This window comes from Pantherophis guttatus, chromosome 3 (assembly GCF_059756535.1).
Source record: "Pantherophis guttatus breed Tessera chromosome 3, ASM5975653v1, whole genome shotgun sequence".
NCBI classification, from domain to species: domain Eukaryota; kingdom Metazoa; phylum Chordata; class Lepidosauria; order Squamata; family Colubridae; genus Pantherophis; species Pantherophis guttatus.
This window is the reverse complement of record NC_142065.1, coordinates 31,807,186-31,832,007: the sequence shown is the minus strand read 5'-3', so window position 1 is coordinate 31,832,007 and position 24,822 is coordinate 31,807,186. Positions and strand designations below refer to the sequence as shown.

Below are 24,822 nucleotides of genomic sequence, written 5' to 3'. Positions count from 1 at the left end.
GATTTGTCCATGCCTTCTTCTGAGATGTTTTTCACTTCTCAATCTAACTGGAATGCAATACATCTGTGACAGAGGTGGTATTCAGCAGGTTCTGACAGGTTCTGGAGAACCGATAGTGGAAATTTTGAGTAGTTCGAAGAACCGGCAAATACCACCTCTGGCTGGCCCCAGAGTGGGGTGGGAATGGAGATTTTGCAGTATCCTTCCCCTGCCATGCCCACCAAGCCAAGCCCACAGAACCGGTAGTAAAAAAAATTGAATTCCACCATTGATCTCTGAGGTACTTAGTTGAAGAAGACACTGAAATAGGTGATGTTATTCTCTTTTAGCTACTATGATGGGTAATCTTTCAGATATTTATGGTACACAGATAGCTTTCACCAATTCTTGAAATGAGAAATTCAAATAGCAAGATGAGGACTAATGGATATGGCTTAGAAATTACATCCACAAAGCACTGGGGTTCTGACAGGTGGAACGCCATCTTTTTCAACAGCTTAAAGGGTAGATTTCAGCATAACATTTGTCTATGGACCCAAAGTATATAACTTTAAACAAACATGCAAAGATCAGCTGAATTCCTGACATCTGGCTTCTTGGCAAGTGATTCCCAATACATTAAAAGCCTTAAAATGCTGCCATTTCCTCTCTTTGGCTGTCATTTCCTCTCTTTGGCTATTCCTCCAAAACAGGTTGCTGTACCCTGTGGGGAAAATCCACAGGAAGTGCAGAGAAAAAATTCTGGAGGAAAATTCTTGATATACCATTTATTTATTTGATTTCTATAGCTGCCCATCTCAACAAGGGATTCTCATTTAGTTAATTAACGGCAAGAAAATGTGCCCTCTTTAAACCAAAACACTTCGGTCAGGGACTATTTTTGCTGTAAAATTTCATAGAGTGAAACCACCATGGTTCCTTTACCACAGCAAGTTTTATACACAGCGTGTGTTACTTTCACCTAAAATGAGCTTTCTGATGATCCTGTGCAATATTCTAGTTTCATGCTTCAAAACAGCAGTGCAAACATTTCTGAAGGCCGGCTTTCTGCCTAAGGCATGCCAAGTTGTAATGCAAAGATTATTTCTCTACTTTGAAATTGCTTGTTGAACTAGGGAAGAGGAGATTTCTTCCCTCTTTGATCACAGCCCCCCATTTTCCATCTTTCTGCCTTTTTCCTAACTATTATGATATAGAAAGAGATAGGAAGATTGGGTATCGTGGGCATTAGCATCAGAATATACCATGCAGAACTCCATCAGATTGAGCTGGAAGAGGAGAAATGGGGGTGGGGGGGAACAAAAGGAAAAAAAACAAGCTGAAGAAGCTGCAGGTATTGTAAATTTTGACTCACTGAGAGTCAAAAAGGGTAATTTTGTAGGGTTGTTAGCTAATAGATTTCTGTTTATTTATCTCAACCCTTAAAATTTTTGTAATGGCTTTCAGAACAATAAAACCTGTACAATATAGAAAGTCTACAAGAAGAAACAATACTGAAACAAAAGGAGAAAATATATAAAGCACTGTGGACTTAACCGTTTCTGCATTGCATGAAACTCCACATAGGTTTTTTTCTATATGAAGGGAAACCAGCAGCTTGGCAATTTCTCTGAGGAAAGATGTTTATATGAAAAGCTTGTATGTATCTTTCAAACCAAGATCCTTCTAGGTAGCTGGTAACAAGGAAAAGCATGCTAGATTCTTGGAGAAGGAACCTCAGGATTGCACATCAGAATAATGAAAGGATCTCCGAAACACCAAGACACAAATTAGTTGTCTTTTCTACAAGCATGCAATGTCATAATACATGTACAATACAAGTGCACTTGCTTCACAGCAACACAATACAACTTTCATCATTTGCCCCATGCCCAGCTCTTCCTGCAAAGACTACTGATTCCTGAAATTTCCACCAGTATTTCAAATACCACAAGCTTAACCCTGAGGAATTGGGACTTCGACAATGTGAAATAATACTGTTGCAGACTTCAACAGTAAGTTACACCTCTTTATACATTTCCTGACATTATTCTGACTGAACAAATATTTCTGCTTTGTATTTCTACATAGGCTTTTAGCTTTTTAACTTTAGCTTTTAAAGGTCTAAATCCATCTCTCCCTTTTCAAGAATAACAGAGGGAACAAAATGTCTAATTTTCTCTTTTCAATGTCCATTTGGGTATATATAACTGGCCTTCTTCTTGCCAAAATCCAGGTTTCTAAAGTTTAACAATATGCTTTAATTAAAAAAAATGAAGCCAACGTTTGGTGAAGTAAAGTTTTTTTTCCTTAAGAAACTTCGGGGATGTAGAACTACCTTAGCTAAAATTCATTTTCTTACATTAAGAAAATAAAATGTGTTTTCCATATCTTGTGATTGTCTCATGAAACTATATTATTTACTGGTATTTTAATCACAAATTTAACATCATTTTTAAAGGATATTGCAAATTGAATAAAAAGTAAATGGAAGAACTTCAATATACCAAGTATTTCTAAACCTGTTTCCCAAACCATCCACATAATAGTAAAACAGAGTGATTTATTTTGGCTTAGTCTCTTCCACCTTTCACAGTTTTTTGGGAGGAAGGACTGAGGAAAAGCGAAAAGAAAAGTCACGATATAGAAATTTTGCTTTGAGACATCAGTTTAAGTAAAATCAATTTTATTTGCAACATTATCAGCAGTGTCATCTTCTGCACTTTCTGATCCTGAACACAGAAATATTCCTGGGATTGAGACAAGCTTCTCTATTCTTTTACATATCTGTCCTCAATAAAAATCTTTCTATTACAACTTAAGAAAAATATTATGGAATAATATTATGGAATAATATTGGACAGCAATATAGGATCATTTTGGCATTGATTACTCTTAAAAAATATAATTGGAGTTTCTTCTAATTCTTTTTTTCATTTTTTTCTAGCTTTACCAGGATTTTTTCCTGAATTGTTCCATTTCCAATTTATAAATAAATACAGTAACTATACCTGTTCCCTTAACATCTTTACATGTTTATAGATCCTAGAATAGTTAGCAATCAAGTTCTTCTCCATATTAACTGTGAAATCAGGAATTTGAATAATAGAAAGACTGGCAAATTTTCTATGAAACCTTAAGTTATTATTAGGCAAATAAAATTTAGAAAGCAGTAAGACTGGGGAAGATGCAGTTTGATCCAAAAATTTGCATATTTCTTTGTATTTGGATAGTTTTTCAAAGTGGAATTATGGCATCTGAATTGACTAGAAACATATTTGGTGAGTTGTTGCATAATCTATATATGTAACAACTATCTTAGAAAGCCAGATGGGTCTTATGAAGTAAATACTAAAATTCATCTAGAACAGACTTGGGGATTGTACAGCCTGTGAGCCATATCCGGCCCACAGGCAGTCCCAGTCTGACCCATAGTGTCGTTGGAAGGGAGAAGGACATTGGCAGTGTCGGCGGTGGGGCAGCATGGTGGTGGCAATGTCAGGGGGCAGCTTCCAGCCTTACTGGAGATTCTAATTAGATGATTTTAAGAAAGCTTTCATTCATCTGTATAAGACCTCGGGCATTTCTGTAAAAAAACCATGGTGCATGATACAGCAACAGAAGCATGCAAGCTGTGTTCATACAACAGTCAAAAACTAGCCAATTACAGGATACACTTACTTTCATGTAAACTAAAGTATAGCATATAGGAGTTTTGTTCAGTTGAAATTTTACATCTCTAGTTTACCTCCAACAATGTAAGGCATTAGAATTGAGCTTCTAAATCATAAGGATATCAACATTCACAGCAATAATTCTTTTATAATTAAAGGATTATACCTGTGAATGTTGATATCCATATGATTTACGTATCGTGTTTTGGTTTCCTTTTTGTTGAAGTGTACAGTACACAAGAGTGTAACTGGTAAATGCCTTGCATCTCTTGGCACCTTCTCTCTTGTAACATTTGGGAATAGGTGAGCTGATTGGCAGCAGTCTTCCCTCATTCATCAAGCAAGAGCAAAAGGTTAAATATGACAGGCAACTGCAAAGTGATCAATTTTCTTGGAGTGATGTCATTCAATCAACTTTGAAGGTCATATTATCTTATTTGTATGTTCTTTCTCAGAAAAAAAAAAAACCAGCCAGATCCCTTTCATCTCTGATGACACAGACTCTCTTGATCAGAAGCCAAAGCTTCTGTGGTATCTCTTTCTACTTATATGCCTTTTACAGACTATATCTTTCTCTACTTGAGTTGGAAGACTCTATGCTCAATGTTCTTCCCAAAGACCCGTGTGTGTGTGTGTGTTCCAGATAATCTATTTTAAATTTTGTATCTCTGTGTTTTATCTTCTGGCTGTTCACCACCCTGAGTCCTTCGGGAGAAGGGCGGTATAGAAATTTAATAAAATAAAAAATAAATAATAAGCCATTTCTGGCTTGGGTTTACTATATTTTCTTCAACAGCAGAGATCGTAACAGTGGCAATGTGGTCTTACCAGCAATCAGAACTAATACAACCTCTTTAATCTGATAAACTCCATTCGTGATGAGATTCAGGTATTTTATTAAATAACAATAGCACTTAGACTTATATACCATTTTACAGTGCTTTACAGCCCTCTCTAAGCGGTTTACAGAGTCAGCATATTGCTCCCAACAATCTGGGTCTTCATTTTACCAACCTTGAAAGCAGGGAAGGCTGAGTCAATTTAAATGACCAAAATCCAGAAGTTTTTGACGGCATTAGCTATTTTTTTTTCTTTATATCCCTTACCTTATAGAAACTGTTCAGACCCTTCAATGAAAAATAATTTTATAGGATTAACTCTTTTTTATATATGTATATGCTATATATAATTATACATATGTCAATGGTATGTTGTGTTTTTAAAAATTCTATGACTTAGCCTTGAACCATAAACAAATGAATAAATTATAAAATAAGTTACTAAGGTCTCTTTTACGAAAGTTAAGGAATTTAATTCAGACTCAGAGTACTGACTAAAATATATGTAGCAACTAGCACAATGTTTTCTAATAAGATATCTTAATAGGAAAATCGATTCTAATAGATGCTCTCTCAGAGTGGCAGGATATGCATACCTCAACTTCAGAAAGCAATCTACAACATACTTCAACAGATTTTTTTCCCTATACAATTGCTAGTATTATTGGCAGGGGTGAAATCCAGCAGGTTCTGACAGGTTCTGGAGAACCGGTAGCGGAAATTTTAAGCAGTTTGGAGAACCGGCAAATACCACTTCTGTCTGGCCCCAGAGTTGGGTGGGAATGGAGATTTTGCAGTATTCTTCCCCTGCCATGCCCACCAAGCCACACCCACCAAGCCACACCACGCCCACCAAGCCACACCCACAGAACTGGTAGTAAAAAAAAATGGATTTCATCACTGATTATTGGTCATAGTTAAAGCACAAGATTTCACAAGTCATTAATGTTTTGAGCAAAAATAGAACCAAACATACTCAAACAGCATTTTCCCGCCTGGCATGAAATTATTTGGCAGAGAGAGCAGGGAAGGCCTTCAAGGGATGTTTAAGGAAAATAAATTGAGGAGATTTGGTGATTAAATTGGCTGTTTTCCTGTTGAAACACAAAACTATTACACAATCCACCACCAGCATCAATCCTGCCCAATTCTTCAAAGAAAAATGGATCAAAACTAATCTGAATTTAATGTATCCAAACGTAAGAATGAAGTATCAAAAATAAAGACTTAGTAAAAGCACATTATAATTATAATGCAGAAAAGGACTGGAATGCCAATATTTCAGATCCAACCAACTTAGATTCAAAACTTGGATCCAAAAACAAATAGAATCCTTTTCTTTTAACATAGAACTCAATGATGGCTCATTAGACAGGTAATATTGGCACACTGACTTCAGCTATCAAGCTGTCAAAGCATTTGCCAGAAAGGAATAAGATCTCATTTAGAACCAGAGTCAAATCAAAAGACTCGGAATTTAGAACCCAGCTATCTGCACCTTCACATATCATTTTTATTCAGAGTTGTATTTCTTAGAGAAAGTGATAAATTGAAATACAAAATGATTTATTAGATTATAGTTAAAGTACAATAAATTACTATTTCTGGCAGTTTTTAATAAACTTTTGCTGATAAGGACTGAATGATGAGTTTTTTTAATTTGAGTATTGATAAGGGATGAGATACGGGAAGTAGGTTTTATTTTTTAAAAAACTGAAATATTAGAGTTACTGAAGTTGTTTATATTTGTCTGGAGGGAAGAGAAATCTTTTAGCTCTGCATTTCTCTTTTTATAGTTTTCTTGGCATTAGCCTTTAATCTTTGTATTTGTAAATTGAAAGAGGGTTACTGACAGCAAGAGAAAGGAAGAGGTCCTAGTTAAGTTGCTAGTTACTGATCTAAATGCTATATATTCCCAAAGACTTCCAACCCAGGATCTATGACAATTTGCCATGGCCAACTTGCCACGGGACAACTCACCATGGTCAACTCACTGCAGGAAAACTCACTGCAGGACAAGAGTTACACCAATATCAAAGAAATGGCGGAATAGAATTATTAAAGAACGGGTGCAAAAAAAGGAACAAAATGAAATGTGAATGACAAAAATTAAAATATTTTTTATTTATTTATTTTAAATAATTGAATTGAATTGTTAATGAGTTGTGCCACGATGACTTGGCCATGGCAAATTGTCCCACAGCAAGGTGGCCATGGTGAGCTGGTTGCAGTGAGTTAGCTGTGGAGAATTGGCCATGGCGAGGTGGCTGCGAGGTGGCTGCGGCGAGTTTTCCCATTCCGTCCCATCCGAACCCAGGTTCCTGTGAAATTTTTATTGTTTGCTTTCTGGTAAACAATTCCTGGTTTGAGTTTATGAGAGTGAAGAACGGGTGTCTCCATGAGAAAGACAAACCTCCACAGGCTGATATGGATTAGCGCCTTTTAGCAAGTTTCTGCAGTTCTACTAAGTGTTCGTGGACCCTAAATACAGCTACAAGAATAGCAGAGTTAAAATTAAAAAATAAAAACTGTTCCACCTAACAAGCAAAAACAAAAAAAAACCCATATATTAGGATTTCTCTGTACTGAGTTGGTGTCCTAATTTCTCATAAAGAGCTTTCTGTCCTACCAGTTATCTATTAAGGAACTAACAGAGAGAAAAGTGCACTAAAATAGCAGGGCAAATTACTGCATATGAACAAGGAGCAAACTCCACACTTGCTTGCACTGACAATGTTAGTTAGTACCAGTGATGAAACATCTGTAAGAAAACAACCAAGCACAGAGACCACCAATACTCCATTCACTATTTCATCTGGCCTTGAAGAACTAATGTTTCTTTTCTGTTTTCCTTGGCTCTGTATCTCTTTTTTCCCTTTAAGTGAAATTAAAGAGTACATAATCAGATTAGAACTTTTCTACTGATCAAAACAAGGCACTATAACCAAGAGCAAGCTTTACAGCTGCTTGCTTTAATGAATCAAGCAGCCAAAGTAACCAAACAACAATACAAGATCACAGGCATGCTTAACCAATAATGATAACAAAAACTCAGTACACTACAGATAACCTCTTATTTCAAAAAAATCCCCATTTTGATGATCTTATTTATCCAAAAGTATAATTAAAATATAATAGAGTAAATAGAGTAAACAAAACTAAGCATGAAGTGACATCGCTGCATAGTGTCTACTGGCTCATTTCTGCAAGTGCCAATAAATAATGCAAGGACAGACATTGAGTAATGAATGATAATGGGCACATCTAGATACTATGAGCCAAGAAAGAGAGAGAGATATAATAGCAGCTACTTGGTTTGTTAAATCACTCCTCTTAGAAATGAATCCACATTCTAGGCAAACATTGTTCTCTAGTGATCAGATTCAAAGCTGCACTTTAACCTGATTTTTAGCTGGAGAACTGGTTAAAAGCTTGCAAGCCTACTTAAGCTACAGTGCAGACTTCCACTTACATGCTAGTTACTCAAGACAAAGTTACATATTCTTAAAATTCTTTAACTGTTGTTAGTTGCCCAGAGTTACTATAATGGGATCAGCTGCCATATGAATGGAATGAAATGACAAATACAGTTAACTGTAGAAATTGACAGCTACAGAAAATAGTAACAATGTCCAATTTTCTCCAACTTAAGGTACACACTGCATAAATTTTGAAAAGTGGGAACCAATGTCTAATGCAGGAAGATTTACCACAATATTTTTGCTGTAGCAGAACGAAAGTCTGTATTATTTTAACTGTTTCTAAAACACAGGTTGATACAATTTTATGACTTGATCTCTAAGGATGGTTTAAAATTTAGTTGGGTGTCAACTATACACACCATAAAATGAAGTACATGGAATGTGGCCAGCAGCAGGATTTCTTAAGTGGTAACCTCTATGTTTTGGAACATACTGTATATCCTAGGACATATTTTTGACCTCAACCTTCCTTGCATTTTGCAGACCTTTAAACACCACATTGTTCAAGCATTCCCTTGAATTAGGACTGTAAGTGACCATTTTGAAATTAATGTACTGTTACAAGATTTTATACAGGTTTACATTCAGATTTTATACAGGTGTAAACTGTCCAATTGGGCTGGGTTCCAAATACAGTTAAATAAATACATGCATAAATGCTTTGTGTCCCGACTTCAGCAAAGGCAATAAATGCCCATGCAACCGGCAAGCAAAGTGTAGGTGTGATTCAGGCAGAGGTGCTGGGCAGGAGAACACACACGTTGGAGGAAGTTTGATACAAAATGCAGTGAGGAGGGGAAAAACAATGGGAGGCACAAGGAAAATTGGAACAGAGCAACTGAGCAAAGTATTTGAAGCAAGGCTTGTGAAGAGGTCAGGAAGCTTGTCAGAACAGATGGTAGAAGACAGGTATGGGGTGGTAACAGAAAAGGGGGTTGGGGAGGGGGGGAAGAGTATGTGTGTGTATGGCAGCTTACTAGAGGCTGAAGAGAAGATGTAATCCGAGTCGAACAGTCCATAATCAGAAACTCACAATGTCTTGAAAGGTAGAGAGGGACGAGCCAAAACTCGATCAGGAACGTGCTAAGATCGAAAACGTAGCAGGAGTCAACAGCAAGAATACACAAAGCAAGACAATCGAAGTTGCTTCCAGCAACAGAAGGCAATCCTTGCCCAGTTTAAATCCTCTCCCCGGCAAGAGTAGGAAAAAGTTCTTTCCTTGCTCAGCTGTTGCCAATAATGAGGCACCTGTCTTGCTTGCAAAGTTAGCGTCTTGCTGCTTGCTCACAAGGCGCTTTTCTTTGATGAGGTGCAGGATTTTCAGGCTGAAGGGGTTTGCTCATGTTGGCTAACTAAGGATTAATCCCGGCTGAGGAGGGACCTAATAGGGTGTCAGCATTTGATGCAGTGGCTGTTGAATTAGTGGAAGCAGTACCCAATGGGACTGGTCTGCCTGTGTCTTGGAGCCTTACTCTGGGACCATGACAAAATGAGACTTAACATACTTAAATGTGCAGTGGGTACCAGTGCCCTCTGGTCTGCATTTATGTTTATTTTCCCTTCCCCATTTTTTTTCATTTTACTTAATTACTTTTATAAGCTAGGCATTAGAATTTTCAAGAAGAAATTAATATTATACAAATTCAAATAAGGTCTAAAAGGATATTGAAAAACAGATAATAAAGATAATAAAAGTAAGCAATGAAATGGAGGCAGAAGCAAAAAAAAAAAATCCAATGATTTCGGTCTCCACTGACCAAAGTTTAATCATAACATAGTCATACAATAATGAGGCAAGAATAAACACACACACATATAATGAGGTAAAAAGGGGAAAATCAGGGCTTTTGTCCCATTTGTCTCAAACAATAAGTTACTTAATATTAAACTCTTGAAAATTGTTTATGTCAATCCAGATATGTCTTTGGACCACTTCTAAAAAGCCCTGCCCCTTCCACAAACATGATGCAACCATAATGAATTAAGATCTACTCTGAAATTCATATTAATCAGCTGGCATGATAGCACAGTCAAGATTCATAGTTGCTACGGTTCCTTGTTCTTTTGAATTCTACAAGTTTCTGAATTTGATCATTAGCCTTTTGTTAGATGTCCTGTATATAATTCATTACTAGTCTATATCAGTCATTTAAAGCTTTATTCACAATAAAGGCTGAATAATTTGTAATTATTTGCAATAGAAACTTTAATCTTGTTAAAATATTTTTTATCAATGTAATTATTCATAGCCAAGACAGATTTAATTTCTTCATTCTAAAAATATCTGTTGTTATGCATTTCCAGATTAGTAATAATTGAATAAATCTCTGTTGATTTTTGTAAGAACAAAGCCTAAATATTTTATTTTGCATCAATAAAACACTTGCTTTTCAGCATCCTCTGTCAAGTTTCATATCATGATCTCAGTTTTTTCTTTATTGATTCAGTAGTCTGACAATAAACTGGATTGGTCCTGCATTTCTTGCATGCGTCTTTCAGGTATCTGAATGTTCTTTCTATGGATAAACTGGAAATTCATCAGATGTATTTCTTAATAAGGAAAAAGTTAATAAGAAAAAAAGTTCCTCTGTATCTTCTATTCCCACCTGGAAGTTGAGTGAAGACATCGGAAATATTATTCTGTGCATTTATGGATCAAAAACATATAAACACTATTTTACTATTTCATTATCTGTCAACTCTATTAATTCCCCAAAAAGATTTTGTTTTCAATTGACACAGCACTGACTTGCCTTTGTGTATGAAATTTTTAAGTTCTCTTTTTGGTATTTTCAACCAATTTAGGTACCAAAATATGCATCTTATTTTTCCCGATGAATCTTGTTTGTCATTCTGTCAAACAGGCATCCCATCGCCATTAAAGCCTCAATCTTCAAGATATTGCACATTCTTTGTATGGGTCAAATTCTTCACTGTACTTTTTTGCTATATATTTTTTTTTATTTATTTATATGCCGCCCTTCTCTGGAGACTCAGGGCGGCTTACAATGCGTTAAGCAATAGCCTTCATACTTTTGTATATTTATACAAAGTCAGTTTATTGCCCCCACAAACTGGGTCCTCATTTCACCTACCTTAGAAAGGATGGAAGGCTGAGTCAACCTTGAGCCTGGTGAGATTTGAACTTGCAGTAATTGCAGACAGCAGATGTAAGTGGATGTTAATTAGTCTGCTGAGCCACCAGAGCTCTCAGCTATTGACTGAGTATACTCAGCATCAACCAGTATTTCACTGATTTACTGACCAATAAACTCTAAAATCATAATTGCAAAGAAAGCCCTTTAATATTTTATATTGCAACAAAGCTTGTCTCAGTTCAAAGGGCAGCTATTGTTGAGCGATATTATCCCATTCATGACTCCAAAATGTGTATTCAAGAGTGGTGAAAGCAGATGAAGTCTAGAAATGGAAACATGTTCATTAGGCTAAGGATGAAATATTCTGGAACAGGAGATACTGGCTAGACAAGTATGGACAGGTGGTGTCCTGGAAAAAGTGGTGGCTCAAAGAAACAACATCCCAAAATAATTAGGAGACCAAACAGCACAATCATCAGAGAGCATTGTCCTTTCTTTCTCTCAAGTGCTTTCTTACTTCAAAATTTGTAAAAAGGATTTATAGTCTGTGTATTACAAACATGGCTTAGATTCAGCCAGTGTCATCTCCCAGTAAAATATCTGAATCATCTGGGAGGATGACACATACAGCATGGGTTGATGATGTAAAAGTATATGATAGATGGAGGCATGGAAGGATTTTCTGGATATTTTCTTCGGGTGCAGGAATATTTCCTTCATTTTATGTTGTCTTTTGTGATTTAGGTATTTTAGGGCTTACATTACCATTTCTATGTCCTCCCCCCTCTAAAATAATGGAAACCATGCTGCCAATTTTGACCAACATGATGGTCAAAAAGAGTTCTGGAGCTCTATAAAACAGGTTCAGGAACTACATGTGATTCTGGGCTTTAAACTGCCCAGAAGCAGTTTAAACAAGCTTTAAACTGCCTTGCAATGAAGGATTACAAATAGCACAGTTGCAAAATATATTTATCTAGAGAGACCCAGCTAATCAGCCTTCTTCACAACTTCATGTAAGACTATAAGAAGTGCATTTATCTATTACTTTCTGGTTTATTAGATATAAATGTCCTTTGAGGAACCACTGTCCCACTACAAAACTCTATAATTAAGATAATACTGCGCTTTATAAAACTGTATTAATTCTATACTAAAACTCAAAGAAGCAGCAGTAGAACTGAGTATCTACCACAATCGTTAACATGTGGAATAGAATTAAACACTCCCTTAAAAAGTCAAGAAAAATGAAGCCACACGTTTCTTGATGAGGGGGAGAGCCAGTAACTTAGACTACTATATAAAAAGATCCCTAACTGTTGATTGTCAGTCTAGGCACCTCATAGACAGATATCAAAGACAAGGCAAGTTGATCCACTATAGTAGGGGTGAAATGCTCCCGTTCAGACCAGTTCGGCAGAACCGGTAGCGATGGCGGCCGGTGGTTTGGAGAACTGGTAGCAATGGTGGTGCGAGGCTCCGCCCACCCGCCTGGTCGTTACTTCCTGGTTTTAACCAGGAAGGGTTAGTGCGTGTGCATGTGATGCGCGCGAGTGAGAGAGCAAAGTGACTGTGCACAGCGCGTGCATTTCCGAACCAGTTGGGAAGGTAAGTAGATTTCACCCCTGCACTATAGCCATATATACCAATGACATGTACTATGTATGTAGACAGTAGATATAGTCTATAAAATAAACTTTAAGAGGCATCAAATTGTAGGTACAAAGCATTATGAGTAACCAAAAAATCTAAAGAAGCTGAAATGGCATAATAGCTTTCCACTGACACCTCAAAATAGCAGGTTGGCTGAGAGAATCAGTGAGCTTTGCCTAATAATATGTTCTTCCAAATTTTTATTCTCCTTTGTCTCTCTGTACCATAAATATCTGTGAAGTCCATTAGCTAAGCTGGTACTTTCCCATATTGACATTCTACTATTTAGGATTGTTATCCATTCTATTATCCATGGCAAGCAATTTACTTTATGATACAATTTAAAATTTGGAAGGGGAAGGCCCACTTCTGTCTTCTGAATTTTGCAAAAATTTTAACTCTGGTCTTTTCCCACTCCATATAAATGTGTTGACCATTGTTTGCCATTCCTGTAAAGTTCTGAAATTGTAACTGACACCATTTGGAACAAATAATTTATCTTGAACAATACTTTCATTTTAATATTTGCATTGATCCTAGCCAAGATCTCTTGCCATAATTTGACATTGTTATTTTTATATATTTCATTGATTGTTACCTGTCAAAGCAGACCAAGATATTTCACTAAGTGGGTTCACAGTTAGATTCTTCCTGCAAAAAAAAATTAGCTTCTTGTTGCATTGCATTTCTTGTAATTATTTTTGGTTTCTGGACATTGATTTTATATCCAGAGAAGTCTCCAAAACTATTAACTGTTTTGGGCAACTGCCTTGTGGCTTTTTGTGGCTCTGTGATGATTAATAGTACATCGTTGCATAACATTTGAATTTATATCTCTCTCCATGGATTTGGAGACCTACATTTGTTTATCACTCCAACCTTTCCTGTCCATATTACTAGATCAATGATGAATAAATAAAGGAGAGAGTGAACTATCTTGCCTTTTAGTGATTTAAAAATCTGCAGAGTGAGCCCCATTTGCTTTCTTACCATTGATATATATTTCTGACCCAACTCTTCTTGGACTCTTCTTTGGGATTTATTTTATTTAGTACGATCAGCAAGAACTGACACTGCAACCTGTTGGAAGTTTTTTATGCTCAGAAAGATTAGTGCAGCTTTCTTCCTCTTTTTGTTTATATGTTCTATCATATTGATTATGAACCTAACTGTTGTTCTTGATATTTCTCTTTGGAATATAGCCTGTTTGATCAATACATATTATATCTGAAACACATTGCTTGAATCAATCAGCTAGCATTGTTGTAAAAATTTTGTAATGTACATTCAGCAGGGAAATGTATCTATATAATTAACCAGAGTTATGTATGCATTCTCCCATGTTGCCATTCTTTTCTTTAGTTTCATTGATCATATTCATCAATGGTTCCAGCAGTTCCTCTTCAAGTTCTTTGCAATATGTAATTGTCTAAGAAACAAATAAAAGCATTAAAAATAATCAAATTAGGAAAAGCACCTTGTGCTTTTCCTAATTTGATTATTTTTAATGCTTTTATTTGTTTCTTAGACAATTATGGATGTATATAATATATGCCTCACTGTATTTCATACCAAATTTCAATATATTAATTCATAGCACCTTCAATGTTAATCTTAGAATATAATCCTTTAAAAACACCTGTCAGATCATCTATTATTTCTGCTGTTTCTGGAATGTAACAATTTGGACCCTTTCTTCATTGCTGATATTGTTTGTTTCTTTGTTTTTTTAAGGTGATAAGCAACCCATTTCTTTTTTGTTGAACAAGGAATAGTGGAGTAATTTACACAAAACAGGTAGCTATAATGTGTGGTTTATAAACCAAAATATATTACATTGGCCAAAAAATCAGATAAACCACATTAGGATTCGGATATCTGTGAGACTCTAACTTTCAGAATACATTTAAAAACCATTTGCCAATAAAAACTAAGATGTATTCATAATAATAATAATAATAATAATAATAATAATAATAATAATAATAATAATAATAATAATAATAATAATAATAATAATAATAATAATAATAATAATAATAATAATAATAATTTTATTTCTATACCGCCCTTCTCCCGAAGGACTCAGGGTGGTGTACAGCCAATTTAAAAACACAGGACACAACAATGATTAAAAATTAAAATAATTAAATAAATTTGGCCGATTTAAAAACCCAAAAATTAAAATACCCCAATTTAAAATTATTATATTGATAGCCCTGCCTGGCGGAACAACAGGGTCTTCAGTGCGCAGCGAAACACCCGGAGGTCGGAGATCTTACGTATTTCCGGGGGCAGTTCATTCCACAGGGCTGGGGCTCCCACAGAGAAGGCCCTCCCCCTGGGGGTCACCAGCCTACATTGTTTGGCTGATGGCACCTGAGGAGACCCTCTCTGTGGGAACGGACTGGTCGGTGGGAGGCTATTGGTGGCAGAAGACGGTCTCGAAGGTAGTATTGTAGTAGGCAATGACTTTTATGTAAAAAAAATGCATGTAAATGCTTGTGATGGTTCTCTGGGCATATACTGTACAAGCAAATGTTGCTATGTTAAATTTAGATATAAATTATCAGATCCAATATAGATATAAATACAACAACTTTTATCTTGTTCTGTTTTTCTATAAGTCCCTAAGTAAGTGTGGTTTAATTTACATTTTAAAAGTACTTTCAAAATGGGACAATTAAAATAAATAATAAGCAGGAACACATTTTCTTAATATTTTATGTTTGCACCTAAGATTTCTTGCTTTCAGTTTGGAAAAAGAGAGATGCCGCATTTAGCTGATTTTGAGAACAAGGGATGTTATAAAAATGCTTGATGTATACAATACAGAGACTTGCCTCCAAGAGTTTTAAATAACTCCATATCATCTTTGAAACGATGACTCTGCAGTCATCTCTCTTCATACTGTATTGTATTACATTCTTTACTTTATTTACCTTGACATTTCACACTAAAACCACATGGTACTTATTCCAGAAGGGTACTCATGTTAGTCTTTGCAATAAAAACCAATTCAATATAGAGAAAGCAAGCTGTAGCTTTGTAAACATTATGGGTGCTACTTCATATGAAATGTGACTCTGATCTAAGGTGAAAACAGCATCATTTTCAAGAGCAACAGGTATTTTTCTCTGTCAACCTGCAATGAAATACAGATCACTTGCCCCATATTGTGATATCCTCAGGTTGCATGCAAGACAAATGAAGAGATAGAGCAAGGAGAGGAAAATCCCAATAATGACATCTTATAGAAGGCAAACAATTGGTGGCAAAGTCCCATGCCACTGTCTATGACAGGCAAAAATCCCACCTCATTGTACCACTCAAACTCCCACCCCATTGTGTATAACAGAAAAATACTGAGATGGCAAGAGAAATATCAAAACTAGTTTGCCAAGATCAAGGGAAGGGTCTTTGAGGCTTACCCGGCATTACCTGGGGCCATTGATCTCGCTCTTGTGATCTGGCGAGATCCTGCCATGAATGGCATGAATGAGTTTTTAATGCTTTTAATTTTTAAATGTTTTTTATAATGATTTTTTAAAATGTATTGTGAGCCGCCCTGAGTCTTCGGAGAGGGGCGGCATATAAATTGAATTAATTAAATTAAATTAAATTAAGTTGAGGAAAGGGAACAGCCTTCTGCCATCTAATTGTATGCAACTGCATCTATAAAATATGCCAAGTCATTTAAACTTGTATGAAAGGATGAATACAGAGTCCCTCCACCACTGGAAGGGCAGTAGGATTTCTGGACTAATGTAAAAAAAAAACCCAGAAGAATGTAACTTTTCTACAATCTCCCTTTCCCGCCCCGCCCCCCCCCCCAAAATGTGACACAAAATCAAGTGCATGCAGAATTTAAGATATTTTATTCTCAATCTTTTTAATTGCTTTTACTTCCAACGGTGGCTATTGAATTTATTAAACAATTCTATGCATTCTTGTGAAAAAGTAAGAATCTTAAGTGAAGCTTACTCTTCAAGTCACAGCTTCAGAAGGCAAATAATTTCAGTGCAATTGTATACATGCTTATTCAGAAAGAAATCCCATTGAGCTAAAAGAGAATGAATCTCAAGTAAGTATATATACAGTTGCAGTCCTTGTTTCCTTAATTCCCAAGCAATTGGAAAGAAATAGAACAAAATTTTCATGCCATGCTTATGTGAGTACATGTATCATAATTTTTGCCAGGAAAAATATTGAAAATCAAATATTGAAATATTGAAAATCAAAAAATGTAAATATTTGTGATAAACAAATGGAATTGTATTAATTTCAGGAAAAATAATCTCATACAGACACCACATTAAGAAGTTAGCTGCATCTCTGGATCGTTTACTTAAAAATTAAGTAAAACTTTACCTTATTAAGCACATTTTCACTCCCAAAAAGTTTAATTTTTTTTCATTGGCTAACCTAAACTTCCCAATCAATTTTTTCCCCAGTCTACCATATATCTTAATTCAATTGATGGACTTTATAATTTTACAGAACTGCCTTGCTTTTTCTTTGCTGGACCTTCAGATTGGCAGAGAAAACCATTTTATTACAGAATTTTAACTGCTGATACTTTTTTTATTGTATTTACAGGGCTTTAGGTTATATTGTCTTAATTTTTGTTTATGGCTTTACAATGTCATAAGTGTACCTTTCTGCATGACAGAGAAATCGGATATTAAGTCCCATAAATAACTCATTCTGCCCCCCCTCCAATTTCAGATGGAATTAGGGCAGGAAATATATGAGCATACAAATCTGCTACTATTGCAGTTAAATTAGACCAGTGTTTTTCAAACTTGGTAACTTTAAGATGTGTAGCATTTCCTAGCTAGTCAGAATTCTGGTAGCTGAAGTCCACACATCTTATAAGTTTAAAAAAAACACTGATTTAGAGCTTGAGGGTTATTCAGAAAGGGAGCTCCAATGATGACTTAAAAAGCTTATGTTTACAATCCTGTATTCGCTTATGTGGGAATGTGTCTCCTTTTGTAATATTACATTATGCTTTAGTCACTAGATGGCACTGGACTTGACTGATCCCGAGTAAGAACATGTGCTATGTATGCTGTCCCTGCTTAAAAATTGTTTCCTAGCTTTTGGTTTGTGTAATCTCCAATAGCAGCAATGCAATATGTAACATCTCAATAACACTGGAATGAATAAAAATGGAAGAAGTATTTTCAGTTAAGGGAATAAAACAGACATTCTCCATGCCAAACATTTTGTTACTTGGCCTCCTATTGTGAAAAGTTTAGGAATGGCTGACCCTACGCAATTTCTGAATCCATAACAGTACTCTCTCCCAAGGGACAAAAAGTGTTAAATTGTGAGCAATCAAAGCTAGAATTAGGAAAACTTCCTAATACACTTCAATAGTTGACTATTCAGAAGGACGATAGAAAGAGTATCTATTCAGTAGCAATAGTCTAAAAAACACTCTTGTATCTTTTTCAATAGATTATTTTGTGCAGAGTGATGATTTCTTTCCAAGTTTAAACTAGCCTACTCACTGTTTACATTGCAAAATTCTAGTTCAGATGGTGTGTAAGAGTTTTTGTTATGATTAGCAAGTAGAGAATTTAGAATCACTCTATTACACATATATACACTCTCTGGCCAACATCTTTTGATTTACAGGACTGGGGGAAAAAACCATATATTTTCCAAGACAAATAAAAATTCATTTCTTTGGAAAAAGATCCTCCCCCAAAAAGAATGACTATGTTTTTCACACGAACAGCCTAAAATATCAGGATTATTAGTTCCAAAGAAAGAAGATACATTAGAGTACTAAAAAAAATGTAAGCACCAACTGGAATTATTTCTGAGCAGTAAATCCAGATAACGCTGTTCTTCCTATTCCTTTCACACATTCAACTGCCTCCATTCCTTCTCCCAAAGTAATTGCCTTCCAGAGAAAGTACAAAGCAAAGTAGTGGAATATACTATAGTTGTGCCATTTCACTTAGAATTTAGCAGTGCCAAATATAACTGAACTTTTGATTTTTTTTTCTCATTTAAGAAATGTTTGTAACACATATGCTGTTAAGAGAAGCAAAAGCTTCAAAAGGTCTTAAAACAAGCAGTTCCTGTAATAAATCCCTACACGGTCAAATATCCTAATTACACTTAACACTACTTGGAACAACAGAGATACAAGTCTATCACTATTATTGAAAGCCTTAGCTATGACTACCTATTTGTCATAGCAGATGAACTTCAATAGTCATTGGAAAATTTGTACAAACAATAGGCTTGTACAAATACAGCCATTTCAATGTTTTTATTTACAATAAAGTAATACTATACAATTGGCATAGTAGTTGGGGCAATGCCACACTATATTAAGAAACTTGTTTAGCAGCTGATGGTCTATAAAGAGTCCTAAAACACAGAGCTCTTTGGCATACTTATTTGCTGATTGGCTATGCTGGTTCACTCCTCTGTTTATAAATTAGAAATATCATGGAGGCCATAGTGACCTAGCTAGCTTTTGGCCAAAAATGAGAAACTGCCATGTATTAAACCCCAGATTCAATAGAGCATGTTTACAACACAGGCAATGTGTACAGCAGTCAAAATATTCATTAAAATATTCCCTGTTATTATGGTACTAGTTCCAATCCTGTTCAGCATGTTTCTTTGTGCAAGAGATTATGACAAAATGCAGCACCCAGTACTTGATGCCCAGCTATAATTAAAATAGATAGATAGATAGATAGATAGATAGATAGATAGATAGATAGATAGATAGATAGATAGATGATAGATAATTTTATTTCTGTACCGCTCCTCTCCCGAAGGACTCGGGGCGGTGCACAGCCAAGTAAAAACACAATACAAATCCCAATTAAATTTAAAAATTATTAAAATTATTACATTTACGGCCAAGATTTGTTAAACCCAAAAAATTTAAAACTCCGAATTTAAAACTCCTTTACAAAGATAACCCTGCCTGTCGGAAGAGCAGGGTCTTGAGGGCACAGTGAAAAACTCGGAGATCAGAGATTGTGCGTATTTCCGGGGACAGTTCATTCCAAATCTTGGAGAAGACAGCAAAACGTGGCAAAGAAAAAGAATATGGGGTGATCTAATATAGCCCCCAAGCCTTTAATCCATGAAGCAGACTATCTTAAGAACCATTTAGAATGAGGATAAAGTCGTTGCTCTTCCCAACTCTCAATCAATGCACTTTCATGCTTATTTCAAGGAGCTAGAGTCAAGTAGAATGTAAAATCAAAGGAAGGTTAATTTTCATAAGCTCAAGGCTCTGGGTGCCTCCATGCTGTGGTTCCCCCTCCTATTAACTAAAAGAAACAGCCAGTTTCTCTCCCCCTCGCCCCATCTGCCTGCCTCACTGTGCAGACTCCTTCCTTCTCATTTTCCAAGTGCCAAGTTGGGCCTTCCTTGTTGTGGTTAGGCTCTAGCTGTCTCTTACTCTCTTCCAGCCATTGCCATGATCAACGTCTTTCATTAATAATGTGTGCCTGGTTTTTATCAACTCCCATTGCTCCAAGTTTAGCTCATAATACATTAGAGTACAGAGAGTATTATCACTGGCAGCTGGCCCTGACAAGATGGGGAGTTATAAAATACTAAAAACTCTCCTCACAGCTTTCTGCAAACACAGGGATCAGGCTGTGTGCTATTCCAGCTCTTTGCTTCATTATTTATATTAAAATAAAGGCACTGTTGGCCCAAATGGAGATGAAGCCTGACAGAGCTTTACAAACAGAGAAGGAACATGGACAGAAGGAGTCTTTCTATGCATACTCATGTCTCCACAAATGTATTAACTTTTTACAAAAAATGTATTGTAGCATGGTCTGTTAAGGTGCCCTCTATCACTCTATTCCCTTTTGGGGTGAGCTTCATACTACACATAAATCATGTTACTATAGCACTGCCCTAAGAAATTATTTCACTTCCTTAATCTGACAGTTAAGTCTGCTTAGTACAATTAGATTCACATGAGCAAAATGCAGTTAATCTAAAGGGCCACTTCTTTCCAAACTGCTTCTTTCCAGAGTGAAAGCATGTCTGCAAAGAGTTGGTTCTAGTTTAACAGGGAGGTTACATCCCCTCTGGGGTCAAAAATTGCTTGGCTTTGTCCTACAGCATTGAGAAAACAGTTGGCATCACTAGGGAATTTTCCATCATTTCCCTTTCTACTACAGAAGTCATATCCAAACATCAAGCCCTAACACCAATTCTACACACTCCAAGCCTTCTACAAAACATTCCAAAAAGCATTTTGTAAAAAATTGTCATAACAAACAGGAAGCAGCAGGTGAAGCTAAGCAGAATCACATCAGATACCTGTACAATTAGAACAGAGGCCCCCGAAGGCTGTGTGCTCTCCCCACTTCTCTTCTTTCTGTATACCAATGACTGCATCTCTAACGATCCATCTGTTAAACTACTTTAGTTCGCAGACACAACAGTGAATCGGTCTCATTCGAGACAATGATGAATCCGCATACAGACGGGAGGTTGAACAACTAGCCTCGTGATGCAACCGGAACAATCTGGAACTGAACACACTCATAACCATAGAAATAGTGGTAGACTTTAGGAAAAACCCTTCCATACTTCCACCTCTTACAATACTAGACAACACAGTATCAACAGTAGAAACCTTCAAATTTCTAGTTTCTACCATATCGCAAGATCTAAAATGGACAGCTAAAATCAAAAACGTCATCAAAAAAGCACAACAAAGAATGTTCTTTCTGCGCCAACTCATAAAGCTCAAACTGCCCAAGGAGCTGCTGATAGAGTTCTACAGAAGAATTATTGAGTCTGTCACCTGCACCTCTATAACTGTCTGGTTTGGTTCTGCAAGCCAACAAGACAGACACAGACTTCAGAGGATAATTAGAACTGCAGAAAAAATAATTGCTAAAAACCTGCCTTCCATTGAGGACCTGTATACTGCACGAGTCAAAAAGAGGACTGTGAAAATATTTACAGACCGCTCACATCCTGGACATAAACTGCTTCAGCTCCTACCCTCAAAACGACGCTATAGAGTACTGCACACCAGAACAACTAGACACAAGAACAGTTTTTTCCCGAACACCATCACCCTGCTAAACAAATAATTTCCTCAAAACTATCAAACTAGTTACTAAGTCTGCATTACTATTAATCTTCTCATCGTTCCTATCACCCATCTCCTCCCACTTATGACTGTATGACTGTAACCTTGTTGCTGGGATCCTTAAGATTTATATTGACTGTTTCCCTATGACTATCATTAAGTGTTGTACCTTATGATTCTTGACGAATGTATCTTTTCTTTTATGTACACTGAGAGCGTATGCACCAAGACAAATTCATTGTGTGTCCAATCACACTTGGCCAATAAAAAATTCTATTCTATTCTATTCTATTCTATTCTATTCTATTCTATTCTATTCTATTCTATTCTATTCTATTCTATTCTATTCTATTCTATTCTAATCCATTCCATTCCATTCCATTCAATTCCATTCCATTCCATTCGCAAAGCATCCTTTCTCAAAGCTCTTAGGCAGTCATGTCCTCTGGAATGCTCAATGTGGCCATTTCATCCCATATCATTTCAGATATTTTGCTGGCAGTGTAAGGGGATGTTGTCTATTCGTGTACACCCTTCTAGAGGAGGTGGCTGCTTTAATGCTTCAAGGAAGAAGCCTGTTGCTTTGCGAAGTAATTTGTTAATTGTTATTCAAAGTGCTGTATCTTTCGCTTGAAGAAACTGCTTCCTGCAATCCCTTTGAACATTCAGCAACATACCTATTCTACCTCTTCAATGAGAGCAAGGAAGCCTCCCTAAATTTAACCTAAATTCATTTCTGATTAAACTGGTATTTAATTCACAGTTAAAATAAGATGTGTTCAATGCCTGTGGTGTGGATGTACAACTAATGAAAGATTGAGTTCAGCATTAATTGATACCTGGCTAATTCTGATCAAAGATTCAAGACTATCCTAACTATCATGTTAAAAAATAACCCCAAAATATATGCTGCTAGAAAAAAAATTAGCTTTCTGTAAAAATTTCTGCGGTATCACCAATAGTCTACTTGCTTGCCAATCTTAAATCAGCTGAAGTATTCTCTTCCTGGCACAGTATTCAATTACTGAATAAAGGGTTTTGGGGGTCAGCTGGGGATAAAGTCTGAATGAGCATTTCTTTACTTAAGTCTCAAAGACATAAGTTTAAGTTTATGTAACACTAACTGCAATTCACACATAGAAATTGCCCCCAAATTTCTCTTTCTGACTACTTTACTACCTTGACTTTAATTCAGGGTTGAATGCATTTTCTGTTTATCTACTTTTCTCCCTCCCTCCCTCCCTCCACTTGGAACAGACTTGATGGAAATGAGATTCACTGAGTAATGAGTATTCTTACCCTGATCCAGGGGTGGGCACAAAAATTTTAGCAAGGAGTTCTCTGCCTGGTTGCTGAGTGGGCATGGCCATGGTGGGCATGGCCTAGTCAACCTCTTGCACCAAGGGGGGTGGGTTTGCCCTCCCCGGGCTCCAGAGGCTTTATTTGAGCCTCTGGGAGGGTGAAAATGGCCTTCCCAGGCTCCAGAGGCCCTCTAGGGACCAGAAATGGGCTTGTTTCCAGCCTTCCCAAACTTCCGGTAGGCCCGTTTTTCACCCTCCCTGAGCCTCTGTGCACGCCCTGCATTTACCTGCATCCAAAATGGGCCACATGGAGACTTCTGGGAGGGGAGGGGCAGAGTGGGTGGGGCCAGCAAGGAGTGGGATTTGGGGGTTCTCCAAACTGCACAGAATATTAGCTAGAGGTTTTCCCAAACCCCTGCAAACCCCCAGCAGCCCACCCCTGCCCTGGTACCATTTCTTGGTTGAATCTTATGTTCTAAAGAATGAGTTTTTAATTTGCATTTTGAGTTTATTGTAGCCTATCAATAATCACAGAAAGCTTAATTTCTGCCACAATGTTGAGTACTTCCCTCCTTCAATATATCTCAAGGTTTTATGGTGAATCCAAAGCTTTTTTAATAGTAACAAAGAAAGTGCTTCTAGAAGTTCAGAAGGCAAGATCTTACTTATATTAATGTGAAAGTATCAGTAAAACTACCCATCTTAAATATCTAACTCTTAAATATCTAACAAAAATTAAGCAAGTAGTCCTAGACTTGAGACCACAATTGAGCCCAAAATTTCTGTTGCCAAGTGAGACATTTGTTAAGTGAGTTCTGTCCCATTTTACAACTTTTCTAGCCACAGTTGTTAAGTGAGTCACTGCAATTGTTAAGTTAGTAACACAGTTGTTAAGCAAATCTGGCTTCCCCATTGACTTTGCTTATCAGAAGGTGACAAAAGGTAATCACTAGATCCCAGGACACCGCAACCATCATAAATATGAACCAGTTGCCACGTGTCTGAATTTTGATCATGTGACCATGGGAATGTCACAAACGTCATAAGTGTGAAAAGCAGTCATAAGTCACTTTTTTTCAGTGTTGTAACTTCAAATGGTCACTAAGTCGAGGACTATTGGTATGAAACCTAAACCAATTAAAGAAATACAATATAAGGAAAAACTAAATAACCTGGACATCACATAGAAATTCTGCAAATCACACATATCTTCTCTAGTATCCTGGCCCTAACATTGGGGAAGGGAAAGCCAACTTTTAACAGCCTTCCAGAAGACCATGAGGGACCGGGTTATCCAAATCTCTGGGAGAGAGGGAGTCTGATCTGTTCTGTTGTTTTCTTCAAACATGTGTAAGCATGCTGAGAAAATCTTTTTCCTTCAAGTGAAGGGTGTCAAACTCAAGGCCCATGGGCCAGATTAGGCCTGCAGGGTGCTTAGATCTGGCTCGCGGGGCCACCCTGGACCGGCTCACAGTGCCTCTGCCAGTGAAAATGGAACTCAGGAGGGCTGCATGCAGCCCTCCCGAGCTGTTTTCACTGGCAGAGGGCTACAGGAGGCCGTTGCAGCCAAAAATGGAGCTCGCGAGGGCAGTGTGTGGCCCTCCCAAGCTCCATTTTCACTGGCAGAGTGTTTCAGGAGGCTGCTGCACAGGGGTGGGTTCTAAATTTTTTTACTACCAGTTCT

The 24,822-nt window shown here is 36.8% G+C and overlaps 1 protein-coding gene across 29 annotated transcripts in view; it reads right to left on the bottom strand.

The window, feature by feature from the left end:
* The window catches only part of EPB41L1 (erythrocyte membrane protein band 4.1 like 1), a 202,200-nt gene that overhangs the window by 70,610 nt on the left and 106,768 nt on the right, over positions 1-24,822 (bottom strand). For 6 of the 29 annotated variants that reach the window (XM_060689664.2, XM_087889196.1, XM_060689665.2 and 3 more), the window contains exon 3: positions 8,952-9,057. The exons of the other annotated variants lie outside the window; for them this stretch is intronic. The gene's annotated coding sequence lies outside the window, so the exon portion shown is untranslated. The remainder of the gene's footprint in view (positions 1-8,951; positions 9,058-24,822) is intronic. 29 annotated transcript variants of the gene reach the window in all.